The sequence below is a fragment of the Bradysia coprophila genome, chromosome X (genome assembly GCF_014529535.1).
Source record: "Bradysia coprophila strain Holo2 chromosome X, BU_Bcop_v1, whole genome shotgun sequence".
Lineage (NCBI taxonomy): Eukaryota > Metazoa > Arthropoda > Insecta > Diptera > Sciaridae > Bradysia > Bradysia coprophila.
The window spans coordinates 6,384,030-6,399,864 of NC_050737.1; the positions used below are offsets into that span (position 1 = coordinate 6,384,030).

The 15,835-nt window shown below is 28.6% G+C and overlaps 1 protein-coding gene and 1 long non-coding RNA gene across 3 annotated transcripts in view; both read left to right on the forward strand.

Moving 5' to 3' along the window:
• Nucleotides 1-15,835, forward strand: part of LOC119085615 (protein tramtrack, alpha isoform-like) — a 106,944-nt gene that overhangs the window by 78,211 nt on the left and 12,898 nt on the right. The gene's annotated exons all lie outside the window — the stretch shown is intronic.
• Nucleotides 9,216-13,279, forward strand: LOC119085619. Its single transcript, XR_005089325.1, has 2 exons — nt 9,216-12,109; nt 12,144-13,279. It is a non-coding gene; the product is annotated as an uncharacterized LOC119085619 (long non-coding RNA).

Consider the following 15,835-nt stretch of genomic DNA (forward strand, 5'->3'; position numbering starts at 1 on the left):
ACAATAATGTTTTCCCAAAAATTAAAAGAAAAAAAAAACTATGCTCATCATCTAGAGTAGAACCAAACTTATTTATTGATACAAAAAAAAGAGAAATCTTGAACAAAAAAAAAAATTGAATAGAAACCAAAATTTTTAATAAAAAAACCAAAATCAAAAGAAGTTGATGGATTTTTGTTTGGTTGCAGGAAGCGACAGAACCCCACGGTGTTGGGCCACCGCACGAACAAGGTGGCCCTATCTACCAGTGCATGTACTGCGGCGCAACATTCCCTCATCAGAGCAAATTGACGCGGCATATATTATCTCATTCATTGGAAACTCTAAAATATCGTGAATCTACAACTCATTTGCTACATTTAACAAATTTCTCCCACGAACTACCGCCACAGCATTTTACGCAACGTGCTGTGCCACCATTGGAAACACTTGAACCGCCCGATGGAAGTCCAATGGATATAGAATTTGCTGCAGCCGCTGCCGCTGCAGCTGCTGCATCGGGTAATTCTACGTCGGTGGTCGGTGGCGGTGGTGATCAAGGAAGTGTTGTGTTATGTAAATTTTGTGGTAAAAGCTTTCCGGATGTGTCTTCATTAATAACGCATCTACCGGTGCATACGGGCGATCGACCGTTTAAATGTGAATTTTGTGGTAAAGCCTTTAAGTTAAGACATCACATGAAGGATCATTGTCGAGTACATACAGGTACGTACAAGTTAATTACATTTTTTTCATCATCGAACAATCTTTTTCCGCTTGAGATTTTCCGGACATTATTTGAATATTGTCAAGTTGATTTCCATTGTCTCCGTGCACAAATGATTTAAGCATCAGAAAACGTGAACTTTGTATTTGCTCTATGTTTGCTCATGATCAAGAGTTAAAGTAACTTGAAACTTTCTTCAGATAAAGTATTCTCAACATCTGGCCAATTTCACACACAGATTTTTAAGGCATGCACCTAAATATTGTTGTCAGGAAACAACGTCACCAAATTCAGTTCTGTGCAGCTGCCCTACAATCCACCTAATTTAAAAAATATCCTTAAAGCAACGATCCTCATCCTATCAATCCCCAAAAACTTTCTCGAGATTAACCTAAACAAATCAGATTACTCTCATTTTGTGCACTTCTTTCGAGGGATGAACGAAGACAATAATTTTTGCAAAATCCATTTACTGGAAATTCATTTGAAGAATTTTATTGTTTTAATCTTAAAATGTTCGGAAACCATACAGTTGAAGAAAAAAAAATCCATTAAACTCGATAAAGATATCCCGCACAAGACCGAGAAAACAATGATAACTTACTAACATCCAAGAAAATCCAATTTGTATTTTTCATAGAAAATATCCTTTGTCACTCAAATCTACGATTATCCGCACCTCTTTGTTTTCCTAAAATGTTTGAAATATCGTCCATTAAAATGCTATTATTTCATCCACAAACTTGTGTATATTCCAAATAGGCGAACGACCGTTTCGATGTGGTATGTGCGGTAAAACGTTTTCCCGATCAACCATACTGAAAGCCCATGAAAAAACGCACTATCCCAAGTATGTTCGAAAATTTCTATCACCGAGTCCAGTCGATACAAAGGAAGAACCACCGCAATAATGAACAAAATAACGATAAATTTTTAAATTAAAAACAAAAAATTAAAAGAAATAAAATCCAACAATAATTTCGATTATTGACAAATAATTATGAATGGCTAAATAAAAATTGCAGAAAAAAATGGAGAATTCAATTGAAGTAAATGGAAAAGAAGAAAATAAGGCAATGGCAATAATTTAAATGAAAAATTAAATTATCAAATAAAAAAAAAATGAAGTAGTAATAAAAATATATTTAAAGAAGAAGAAAAAATGATAGCAATATGTGGATTATCACACAAAAAAAATAAAAAAAAAATACTTTTACACAATTACATATGACCGATAAATAAATTAATGAATAAGAGTAAATTGTAAAGTTTAAAAAAAACCGGTGCTATATTTACCAATATTTTTCGCTTTTCTTTTTTCCTTATTTTTGATTTATGTTTGTGTAAAATTCGCAAGAATGAAACCAAAACAAATCATAAACAAAAAAAACGTGTTATAATATTACACCCCAATTATAATCAATAATCGGTATATGAATGATTTTTTAAATTAAAGAAATTAAAAGTGAAATATTTAAACAAAAAAATGATAAATAAATAAAAAAAAAATTAATTAAATAAACATAAGTAGACATCTGTGATCTTTAAGATATTACAAACAATATTAGCGGTTTGTCATAACTAATTTAAAAGAAAAAGAAAATTAATAAAAGAAAGAAAAGAAACACAACAACAAATATTAATTAAAACCATTGTATCATCATTGATTAAAAATTAAAAGAAAGGAATCCATTGTAGAGTTTGGTTAAATTTAATTGTTTTTCATATGCTTTCACATGTTCAAAAAAAGAAAGAAAGGATGTTCCAGTCGAAAAGGAAAACTGATATTCTTACAATTAAATAATGAAGGTAAAAATTACAAAAAAAAATAATTAAAAAAACACATAAAAGTCACGCTTTAAATATAATAGAAAAATGATGCTACTTTGCAAGAAACAAAAATATTTCTTTAAAATAATAATTAAAAAGAAGAAAAAAATAGACAAAATTTAAGGGAGATGCAGGGATCACATTGAATGAGAGAGCGTAGAGGGTTATTTTTTATTATTTCGGAATTTTTCTTATTTTTCATTTATTTGTTTTGTTTTTTTTTGTTCTTGTAAAGATAAAAAATTACTAAAATAAATAATAATCTGTAAATCATTTTCACTTAGATTAATTTTCCTTAAACAGGCTGTTGTCTTAAAAAGAATATTATTTAGAAAATTATTGAATTAACATTTTGAAAAATTGTTTTTTTTTTGTAAATATTAATTGATAAAGTTATCATTAAATTTAAACAACAACAAGAAAGAATACCATGAATTCGTTAATTTTTTTAGCGTTAGATTTCATCATCCTAATTTAGTGACCATTTTATTTCATCGAATACTCGCATTATTCATTTTTATTTTTTATTTCTGTAAGACATTACAAATTTAAATAATATATTTATTACTTTACCACATAACATAGATTTATAATTTAAAAAAGAAAAGAAAAAAATATATTTTTCCCCTTTATTACCTTTAAAGCATAATTTAAATCAGAAAAAAGAAACTTAACTATCCGAGCAGTTTTTTTTAATAAATATTTTTATCACAAACCAACAACAATAAACGGTAAAAAACAACAACAAAAATCCAGCAAATTGAAGATTCCTTTTTAATACCCTTTCCCTTTCATGTGTTCCATTCGAACAGCATCAGCAGTTTCAAAAGTTTGAAATTTTCAAACCCAGAAAACATATCGCATCCAATGACATTTAGAAAAAAAAAAAAACAAAATTCAAATATCATTCCCAAAAAACCAGACACTCTTTAAATAATAAAAACGTCCAACATGTCGAGGAATGAAATTAAATCTTTTTCACTCTCTCTCCCACCCCCTTCTACACATAAAACCATACCCGAATGCTATATAAGTATATATATTATGGACGTGTGCTAATTTATTTTAATTAACCAAAATTTTCAAATAAAATGGGACAGTTACCGTCACTGGAAATCACTTCCGTGGAAAATGATTCAACTAAAAAAGCAGTTCATGTTTGGTACATTAATTATTAAAATCTCATATACAAATGTGCGGATTGTCTACATCAAAGTTTATAAACAGTTCATAATTTTCGTTTGGTTGTTCGGTTAGATGCACGGAAAGCTTTCAGATGAAAGAATTTTACAGTTTAAAAATAAATTTTCGATGTTTTAATATAATATAATAAAAATGGATACTTTTGTAAGAGTGCTCTAATACCATACAACCCACATGGTGGAACACATGAAGCATTTTTTTTACAGTTTATCGGCACGTAAATTATACTTGTGATAAGTATATATTTCATTTGAATCATCGGATAAAGGAATCTTCAATTGGTTTTTCTTGTTTGTTTTGCTTTATTTTAGAAAACAAAAACGTTTTTCCTATTTATATCTGTGTGTGACCGACGTAACGTTCCTTCATTTTCAAAATATACAAAATAGTTGAATCATAAATATATTTTTTAAAATAAATGTTTTATTTAGTAATCGTTTTTTCTTGCAAATAAATAATTTATCCTTTGACTTAAAGATACAGCCCAGAACCAATATTTTTGAAGGATTTTATTTTTCTGGTTTTTCGTTTTTGTTTAATAGCTTAAGGTCACTTTAAGCTGAAAATATGTGTGTAGAGTTATAAAAAAACAACAACAAAAACAAAAATAGGAAACAAATCGTTAAACGTTTTATTTTAAAAATTCGGGTTTTTTTTCTACCTACCTACCTACCCCCCACAAGAGGTGTTATCGTCAACAATTTAATCCAATATATTTTAAAATATATTGAATGCATCGACGAATTTTATTCAATAAAAATTGGTTAACATATATTGGATCAAATCAAAAATTTATTGACGTGTTGGCGGAATTCGGTGCGCGTCTTAAACGGTGAACATTGAAAATTCATTTCGTTAAATTTCTTTAAAACAAAATTAATTGTTAGGGAATTAAGTTAAATTAAAATACTTTTTCTTAGGGTGACATAGGAAACGTACACGTATTGACTTGAGTTTGGAATATTGGGCTCTGTGATCAGAATTTATGGTTTTCTTTGGGGAAAAGTTGCAGCTTCATACAAAATGACACGAAGGAAACGTTTCATTTTTGTGCTATTTTTCGTAGAAATCATAATCAAGCCGATTAATTGACAGACTTCAGTCGTGCAGTGTTGCTGCTATCAACCAATTATCCTTTTAGAAACATGGCCAAATCTATTACTTCTGGAGTTTTTATTGTTCGATACTTCATTAGATTTAACTAAAATGTTAATATAAATATGGACATACAAGCAAGAGCACACTGGTCGTCATAAAAAGATTACTAACCGTATAGGAAGGCTGCAAAGCCAAAGCTAGCAAAAAAATAGTTAAATAGTTAAAAAAATATTAATTTTTCTAATTCAAACTGAAGGAGAGAAACCTAATGAATGTGAACGTTAAAGGAGCAAAAGTTCCATTCAAGTCATTACTATTCGGTCACCCTAATACGTATGCAAAGATTTGTTGAAAAAATGTTGATTCTTCTTGAGTTTATTTAATAGTTCGATTTTGAGTGATTGCAAATTCTTCGACATTTGTATTTAGAATTTAATTTCATTTAACGAATTTGTGACATTTTCACAGTGTCTTCTTCATGAGAATTCAACGAATTATCGATATCATTTGGAACAGGACTATTAAATAAAAACCAAAAAATGTTACCAAATTTTCCAAATTATTTTTTTTTCTTCAAATTGTGACTCATTTTTTTGTTGAAAAGATCACTCTTATTTTTAAGGCACAAGTGTGAACAAAAATAAAAACTTTTTGCTAAAAAGGAGAAAAGAAGAATTGTTCAACAATTTATAGATCAAATAAAAGAGAATGAAATTATTCTATTCAAAATTGTGATTTTAATGTTAGGTTTATTGTAAAATTTAAAACAAAAATAAAACGAAAATTTAAAAAAAAATATTTAGAATACTTAAAGTATTTGTAATATCTAAATGAATTAAATCAATTCGTAAAAGTAAAAGCGCTAAACACACACACATTGTAAGATCATTTTTATATTGGCTGTGATAGGACAAATATGAGCATTATTTTTTTATATTAATGTAAAATTAAAATTAATCAAAATTACAAAAAAAAAACCAACCAACAAACGTTAATTATAATATTTATATTAAATGCTCGAAGAAATTCTTTAAAAAAAAAAATGAAGAAAATTATAGTGTTCCAGTATTACCAGATGTAAAACGACAAAGGAATTTCTTCGAGACATTTATATTTAATTTAAATGGAAAAAAATGTTAAAATTAGAACGTGACAAAAATTGGCATATTAACGGATCTCAAAATTGTGATTGTATTTTGTAGAAAATGTTTTTTGGACAATTAATTTTTAAACGAAAAGAAATGAACGGAAAAAACAAATTTTTAAAAAATTTCGGAAACTTTTGGACTTAAATTTTTATTTTGATCTATAAATCTATGTGATTCAGCTGACAAAAAAAATTGTTGAAAAGATGAAGTTGCGGAGACGATGAAGAAGATGACGAATCAAAAAGTTTTTATTTTTGAAAGCATGCTGCCAAAACCTCCCTAATTCAGTGTTTTTTTGTTATAAGAAAAATGAATTTCTTGTTTTTTACACTTTTCAAATTTATAAATTTAATTTATTTATTATTTATAGGAAGATATAAAATAAATAAATAAATAAAAAATGAAAGAAACAGGGAAAGTTACTTAAACATTCCCAATAATATAAATTGTTAATGTGGAGTTATATCATGTAAAAAAAGGAGAAAAAAAGAAGAAAATTTTGAATAAATAGAATAAAAATGTGAAATACGAAAATTTGTCGAAAATAAAAAAAATGTTTTCCAAAAAAAATAATTTTTATTTTATTTTAATCATTTTTCATTCATTTTATTTCATTAATTTCATTTTTATAAATAATTTTTTTTTATTCGATTCGGATTTAACAACGTTCACATAATATTAAAAAAAACACAAAAATTATTTCATTCAAATTGCATCGTAATGAAAATATCATAATAATAATAAAGTTGGTATAACACAGAATCCAGAATAAATAACACGACGACGAATTAACAAAAAAAAAATCAATAAAAACCACAAAATGATCTCTCTGTTTAATTATAAATTTGGTTTGACCTGATTACATTTAAATAAAAATGGAGTTCATCATATAGGTCACAAAATCTATAATTTAAAATGTAATTTAATATAAAATAGTAATATTTTTGGGAATGAAAATACACACAACTGCACATATTTATTTGATTATTGATGCTATTATGAGGCATATTGAGGTAATATCAATAATTGGACAGCAAATAAATTGTACATTAACGAGAGCTTTATCATATTTTATTATTTTTTTTTTCAATGAGATAATTGGTAATCATTTTCACCTTTGATTGGATATTTTTTTGTTCATAATTGGGAACAACCAGAAAACACATATACTCACGAAAATATGAGTATACCTAATAATAGATTAATCGAATTGAATTCGGGTATTATATTGTTGGGTATGATTGGTTGACTCAGTTCCAGATGTTCGAATTGAACAAACATGTAATTGCATCGTTAAAAAAATCACTTAATTATCGTCACATTAAAAAAATTATAATTGATTTTACCTAGTAGAACTCATAAAATGCAAATAGAATTTGTATACGCGTTGAACCGAATCGATTTTGTCATGACGATCATGTATCATTTAACCAGTAAGGATTCTTCGTTCGGGTACACTCACTCATCCATAATTTTCATTTCTCTTTTCATTTTACAGAAGTGACTTTATCGTGCTGGACGCAGATAGAGACAGTGAAATTTCAGCATGAATTTGCTTCAGCTGTTTTTCCTGTACACATACAATCAAAACAAAGTTGTACAACTGAAACTGCTACACGCCTTGTGTAAATGGTAAAACCGTATTAAGACGTATAAACAGTTTTTATTGTATGTATGTATCAGCCGAAAACAGCTGAAGCAAATTCATGCTGAAATTCACCTGCCTCTAACTGTGTGTTAATCAATTGCATCAAAAAGTAATCGTCTGCCCCGTGTTAAGAGGAGCCATCGATGCTTTGCTGAAAAGCATACACTTGGTTTTTTTTTAATACTGGATTTTAGTTATCTTTTGATGAAATCTTTCCACCAGAATCCTTGAATCGCAATAACGACCACGAACGTGTTACGCAAATGTAGGTTACAATTTTAGTTACAGTTCAAAAGCATAGACATATTTCAAATTCCTTATTTCTCTTATTTTGCTTACTTCTCTCATTTATCCATATACTCGTTATGGAGAAATGAGAGAAGTTGGAGAAATATGAAATTTATGAAATGTCTATACTTTTGAACTGTAAGCGTCGAAGCCTCTTAAATCAGAACAATGTCAAAAGGTCGAAGCTTTCAATTTTCATGGAAAGTTCAAAGAGATTTACAAGCTGTGTGATTTGGAACGGCATTGTTTTAATGATGCATATGATGAATTGGCCGATACACAAGTCAAGAACAGACGGTTACACTGAAGCATTAATTGGATTTTTCTCATAAATTCTGGCTCATAGATAGTCTAAAATCGTCTCTTTCGGCGTGTACGATATTCCAAGCTTGACAATTTAAAGATAGCCACGACCGATTTAACTGTTTGTTCAAGTATACTAATATGTCATCAGAAATGCTGCTCCATAAGTATTCCTGACGTGAATTGATGTGAAAACAAACAAAATATAGCGAAAGCTTCCAAGCTGTCCATTTAGTCCTATAGAATGGGATTCATTGAGAGCAATGAGTGCGTCGCTGCTCGCATAATTCAATTCAGAAATAAAAGTAAAAATAGTCAAACACGGGCCTATTATAAAGGTCTACAGACCGTCCTTTGCTTTCCAGTTAAATTCTCATTTCAATGTTGCCTTCTGTATCCATTATTATCACATTGTATTGATGGGTATTCAATTCATCGTAACCTACGGTTCAGTTGCAAACGTATTTTTGTGCATAGCTTCGTACGCAGTGTCCTATATTATAATCTGCAATAAACACGATAATTGACTACATTTGACACATTCATATATTCATTACATTGCATCGTTGAATGGAATTCAGCGTATTAAACCACTTTACAATTGATAATGTTTATAAGAAATTTCTATAGCTCCTTGTTACTCTTAGCGTAGTTCAATGTTCATTCTTTTTATGCTCTCTAATTCGTTATATTAAACGTGTAATTTATGTGCAGCCACTAAGGGCGTACGTCGTAACGATTTCATTTAAGATAGATATGATAATATTGATCAAAGATTTAATAATCCGATTAGTCGGTCATTGGCTTATCTTATCAAATATTTTTGTTACAGTCAGTGACATCACGACAGAGTAAAATTAACCAGGCAGGAGCGCTGATTTGACTAGGGACCTGAATAATCTAGTAGCCCTACATTTTTTGCTAATAACATTTTTCAATTTATGTCAGTGTTCATTTGAGTTCATTTTCATACTGTGTATTAGGTCCCTTATTTGACGTTTCGAAAATGAACAGCTCCTGCCTGGTTTATTTTACTCAGCCGTGGTGAAATTCAATTTTGTTGTGAGGTAGCATGCATCAGTTGGTACGTATTTCTACCAATTCCTTGTACCGCGCTAAAAGGGTATATTATTCATACACACAGTGGCGCCTCTAACTCAAAAAACGTTTTTTTGTAGATATCGGCGCCAATTCGTTCGGGCGCCACACTTACCCAAAGTGTCCATACTGAAAAGGTAGCACTACATACACACGCGCGTACTAAAAACATATATTACAACCATATAAGCAGGTGTCTAACCTTGCATATTGTAAAACGTAACAGCCGGATTTGCTTAGCTAAAGGTGACTCCAACACAAAAACGACTGACTTGGACACTTTTTTTTTAAATATTTGTTTCAGCCGGTGACACCGAGTGTAGGGTTTTTTTTGTACTGTTCTTCTTCCCTGCTTTTTTTGACACAATTCGTAACAGTGATACCATACAGACAATCAATATAATTCTTAATTTATGGTCCATTTTCATTTTCTTCGAGAAAATTTTCTGGAAAATGTAGCACAAATTTACATTGTACATCGGTATAGAAAACGTAAAACAATATTTTATTTGCGCGATTGATTTAACTACGACAAAAATGGTAAATTCTATTTTAGCAGTAATGAGTTCTCTTCTTTACACAAAAACAATAATTGTACAAACTTTCGTTTTGGTTTCAATCACATTTGAATCAATTAAAAAAAAAAAAAAAAATTAAAAATCACAAAATAAGAAAATATCATTCAAAGAACGTGAACGTAAGAAAAATGGATTAAATGAAAATATCACATCTTGCATATTAATTCCCAAAGACAATAATCGAAAGTGAAGATAAATTCGGTTGCTAAAATTTTAAAATTTTTCGTTTTTTTTTTTGTTTCATCAACTTAAGAGAAAAAAAATCATTAAAAATCAACATGGAAAAGGACATTCAATCTTCAATTTCGATTTATTGTAGCTTAGAGTGCCTCTACTATTAAATTAAATTAAACACAAGACTTATATATAAAAAAAAATTATTGAACATAAAAAAGACACACACACACGCATTGCGCATTAATAATATTTCCAAAAAAGAAAAGAAATGAAAAGATGAAATTTTATATATTATGTATATGAACTTGGCATTGAACCCAATGAAAACGATTATAAAAAAAGTAGAAAATTATATGAAAAAAAAACTGAAGAACTTACAATATACTTAACAATGGATAAAAAGTAAAGGATAAAGTTATGGAAAAAAAACGTTTAAAAAGAAAATTTATAAAGGAAAGTAGTTTTAATTTACACGTTAATGTATTGCTTCACTACCAGAGGTATGGCCGTGTTTAGACACCCAATATCACCAATAAATTTAATTAAAAAAAAAATTGCAACTTTCATTAGAACATAACTTTCCATTGAGCGGATATGAATTGTTTTACTTTCTAAATAATAAAAAAAAAAGAATCATTAACTACCGCTAACGTGGTGACGAGACAAAAAAAAAACAATTGTACTGAACACCTTAATCTCCTGCATTTAGATCCTTTACACATATCCTTCATCTCACTGACAGCAATCCACACACGAAACACACGGAAACACCCATTTATATACACACACACAATTCACAATAAAGTAAATTTTTGTATAGACAAAAGTGCAAAAGAAAAAAAATATAAAAAAAAAATTAAAAGCTCAGGGCATCTCAAATTCTTCCATATACAAAGCAAAATGAAATGAAAAATATGCAATAGAACCATAGGTTTTTACAGTTTATGAAAAGAGAAAAAAAAGAGAAAAAAAGTTACAACAAATTCAATTCATTGAAACAAAATAGATCAATTTTATTGTTACAATATTTTTATTTACAGAAATAATATACAAATTCAGTTGAAACAATTAACCAATTTACTGATCACCAGAATATACAACAAAATACAATTCCATTAGTGTTCTTACCACAAAACATTTTTTTTTTCTTTTTGATAAATGAAAATAATTAAAGAAAAAAACTTAAGGAAGAAATCGTAACGAGAGAATGAAATTTTGACCGAGCACGAAAAGTTACGAAAAGAAAGTGGTGTCTGAAATGCAATTATACCTGGGACCGGGTAATGTCTTATACCTACTTGGAGGACTCTCGTCATTTCGTGGCTTTGTCCCAGCTTTGCATCATGTAATTTTTTGTTAGTGTATAGGCTACAAAAGCGAAATAAATCGTCCATAACCAATACACACACAACTATGACGTCACATTAGGATTTTGTGAACCGTATTCACTTCAACAGATGCCATATCTGGTCGATACAACGAAAAGGGATTGTGAGAATGCAAATGCTGACCGTAAGTTGAAGCGTTTCTTGACTGAACCGAACTATAAACAAATTCAAATTACGAGTGTACGCTTAAAGCGTTGAAAGAAGTGCTGGAAGCACTCATTCATCTAAATGGTTTAAATAAATTTGTTCTCATTTTCACCTTTTGTCAGCAATTTTCCCATTGCTGAATTTTCAGATTTTTTCAAGTTCACCATGAACAAACTAGTAACAGCATGCCAAAATTTATTTAGAAGAGAAAAGTAACTATACCTTATCCATTGACCACGATGGCATAAATGTTTTCTGTAGCTCAAATCTTTGTGTCGAATCACTCGAACCTATGTTACTCGACATCAGCGTCAGATTTACAGTGATACACATACCTTTTGTGAACGAAACGGTGAACTACTAAAAATCATGAATCATTTGTTATTGACAGCGATGCTTTCAGAAAATGAAATGAAAGATTTAATACGATTCCATTTGTCGCATAAAGATCTAAATACACTGTCAGTAGATAGGCTTGAAAACAAAATCCAGTTTACGTTTTGTTTAATTACTCTGGCTGCATCCTATTAGCAGAAATTCTCACATCTATCAAAATTCAGAGCAAATAAACGTGTGCTAAATACATTCCTTATCTTAATTACGAACATTGTTAAACTTGTGTGATTTCTTTGTTTAATTCCCCTTGATCTTTTCGTTTCGCCGAAAAATTAATTAGATGGAGCTGGAAAATTAAACACGTGGACATATAAAGATTGTATGCTTCATTTTTCAACATTTTTCGTTCTTCATACAAGAAAAATTAATGAAAATTCAGACAACTTTACTTCGAGAGCAAGGGATTTTTGAAAGATGCATTTCCTCTTTACGAAATCTTTTACTTCATTCGTTTTGTCAAACTTTACCATAATATTTGATGTCGATAGGTGTTGAGTAGGCGTTTCCAAAAATGTAATATTTTTGGGAAGTTGCAAGTAAATTTTACAGGAAGTCATGAGTCCGGGCATAATAGACTTTCACAATTTACCAACTTCTTTTTTGATAACTTTTCTTGTTGATTTTTTTTTTTCTAAAATTAGGACAAAAACCTCGACAAACTTAATTTTAATTTGATTTTACCTCTGACAAACCCTATTCATCAATATTAACAGTATAACAGAAATAATAACCACAAACATAATTTGAGTGCCAAGCTAAATAATTCAAAAAAAAGAAGAAAATCTCATACTATGAGTCACTTTTTTTGGTTAAGTAATTGTTTAAATAAAAACGAGAGGAAGACGAAGAAGAAGAAGAAGATAAATCAGAGAGTCAGAGAATAAGAGAAAATATTTAATTTCAACAACAAAGCAAATATGTATAAAAGTGGATATAGAACCAATTTTTTATAGTTTTTATACATAAAATTAAGCATTAAAAACTATAATAGAAAAAAGTAAACATTAATTTGCAGAAAAAAAATTAAATGAAAAACATAAATTAAAAAAAAATAATAAAAATTAAGAAAAACAAATAAAAATATTAATGTACACTGTAGTGCCTACCCCAAAAAAAATTAATAAAAAATTGAAAAAAATCTTAGAAGCTAATGAAAGAGAAAAAAATCATTGCGATGGGAGTCATTATTTCGATTTCGGTGTCAATATCAGTTCTTTTCAATTTCTTGTTCAGACGCTTTTAAACGACAAAGAACGCAAATTATTATGAAAACAACCAATTAATACTGCAAAAGTCTACTAAATATCGCACGAAAACGCGTTAAATCGTCTTCGACATTTTTCTCCATTCAATCGCGTTTGATGTATACGTAAACCAAAATATTAGGGAAACGGCATATTGCAGTGTGACAGAAGAGGCAATTATTTAGGGAACCTAAACATTTAGTGTAGAGATTGATATCGTGGCCTGTACAAGATTGATATTTTTCGTAGAGAAAAGGCACTATAAATATTTTTGCCAGACCTATTTTTTGGTAAAGTGCCCTCAGTTCTCATATACAGGTAGTTCTGAACGGAACTGATCTGAAAAGGTTGATCTGAAAGTTTTATTTTTGTGTTCAATCCCTCAGTAATCTGTCTATCAATCTGTTGATATATCAATCGAGCTTTAACTTCACTAAATTCTCATAATTCAACAAAAGTATATCATTCAATATAATAATATATCAGATCGATTCGGTCTAATTGCATAGGTACCAAACCTAATATGTTTTAGCTAATCGATCACTTGCAACCTGAAAACATCGGGTCATGAATATGACATGACAAACAACTTTTATCAAAGACCTAAGTTGACTTGTTTCTGTAATTGTGGCATAACCCTTCTCTTCTGTCAAGTCAATACGCCGGTTCTATAATACTTAAATGAATAAGACTTCAAAGGTGAAGCAGTCTCCCTTATGTACCATTTTAGAACATTGCATCCAACAAAATTTGATTCGGTGTACAAAATTTCTTTATTGCGATAAATGAATATGATTCGAAATTCGAAATGACGGTTTAAGTTAGTCAGTCAATTTATTTAAAAAAGAGAAAAGAAAACAACAAATCAACCTATTTATTATAAAATAATTGTAAAAGTAATTTTTTGTTCCTTAGAGTTTACCTGTTCGCTTAAATTAAATTATATTTTTTTTAATTTTATTTATTTTTTGTGTAATTTTATTAAAAATAGAAACCACACATCCTTTTACACATGATTTTATATTTTGTTATACAAATACATAACTTCTTGCGTAGCCAATAAGCACAATAGAGAAAAGAAATGAAGAAAAAAGTTAATAAAAATTTAACAAGAAATAAAATACTTATACAAAATATTATTTATTTATTCTCATACATAAAAAAGTTCATCTAAAAAGCAAAAAAAAAAATATGGAGAAAAAAATTAAACCAATAAAAGTAAAAAAAAATATATTTGCATAAAAATGTCGTCAATGGCATCTCGTTCCTACAAGAAATGTTTGTATTTTATAACAAATATAATATTTAAATAAAATAAAATACTTAAACAATTAGTTTTTAACAAATAATTAATTAATTTTATTAAAAAGTAAAAAAAGAAAACAACAACAACAACCATCAAACAATAAACAAAGCAAATAAAACTGGGCAAAAACTATTTTCCTTTTTTGTTATAGCAGTACACATAAAATATATTTATATTTATGAATTTCATTATGAAATATATTTCAGTTAATTTGCAAAACAACAAAGAATTAAAACAACAACAGCAAATTATTACAACAACAAAAAACAACAACAAACAAAGAATACTATAAACTCATTGCTTCTACAGCATTTTAAAGTAAAAAAATAGACAAAAAAAAACTTAGAGATTTAAAAAAAAAAACATAAAAATTGTAGATAATTATCATGAATTTAATTTGGAAACGCAATTCACATCCCCAATACAAAGTTAAAATAAAAATTAAATTAAACTAAAAAAAATTAAATTAAAGAAAAAATTATTTTATTTGGTCAAAAGTCAAACCAAGATGAAGACAAAAAGAAGAAGAGACACACAAGTTTAAGACACGAGAAGAAACAAAAAAGTAAAAAATTTTGAAGAGAAAAAATATTGAAATATCTTTTCTGTAATGAGTATATATAAAAAAAAGAAAAACGTTTGGCCAAGATCCTGTAAAATTATACTCATTAGAACAAATGTATGCATATCATAGTTGTAAAAATACAATTTTGACGAAATAAAATGCTGTATAAAGTTAATAAATTTTCATTTTCATTTACAGATATTTTTAGTGCCAACACTAATTACGATTTCTTTTTTAGCAACTATCAACGACCAACTGACTCACCTCCCAACCATAGCCAGTTTTCCAGGGACTGTTTTTGCTGAAAGCGTTTTCTTTTATTTTCCCAAATATTCTCAAAATCTTAATACTTTCACAAATTTTTTCAATTTTTTTTTGCGAAAATTGAGGAAAACTTAGGGAAATTTGAGAAAACATGAAAAAATTCCTGAAGTTTTCTATGTTTAGGACATTTAACGCTTTCTTTACTAACTTATTGGTTGTTTTCTACTGTGGCAAAATATTCCAAGGACTGAAGTTATTAGGTGACTTTTTAAATCGATTGTAGATAACCACAACGTTCGACGAACATCAAAACATCTTTTAATTCAATACAATAATTATTATCTAATTTAGATGAAAGTATAACTTACGAAATTATGAAAGTAATCATCTGTTATTAACAACGGCGACAAAAATAGACGACGAACTAAGTCCAAGCTGCACTTATTTA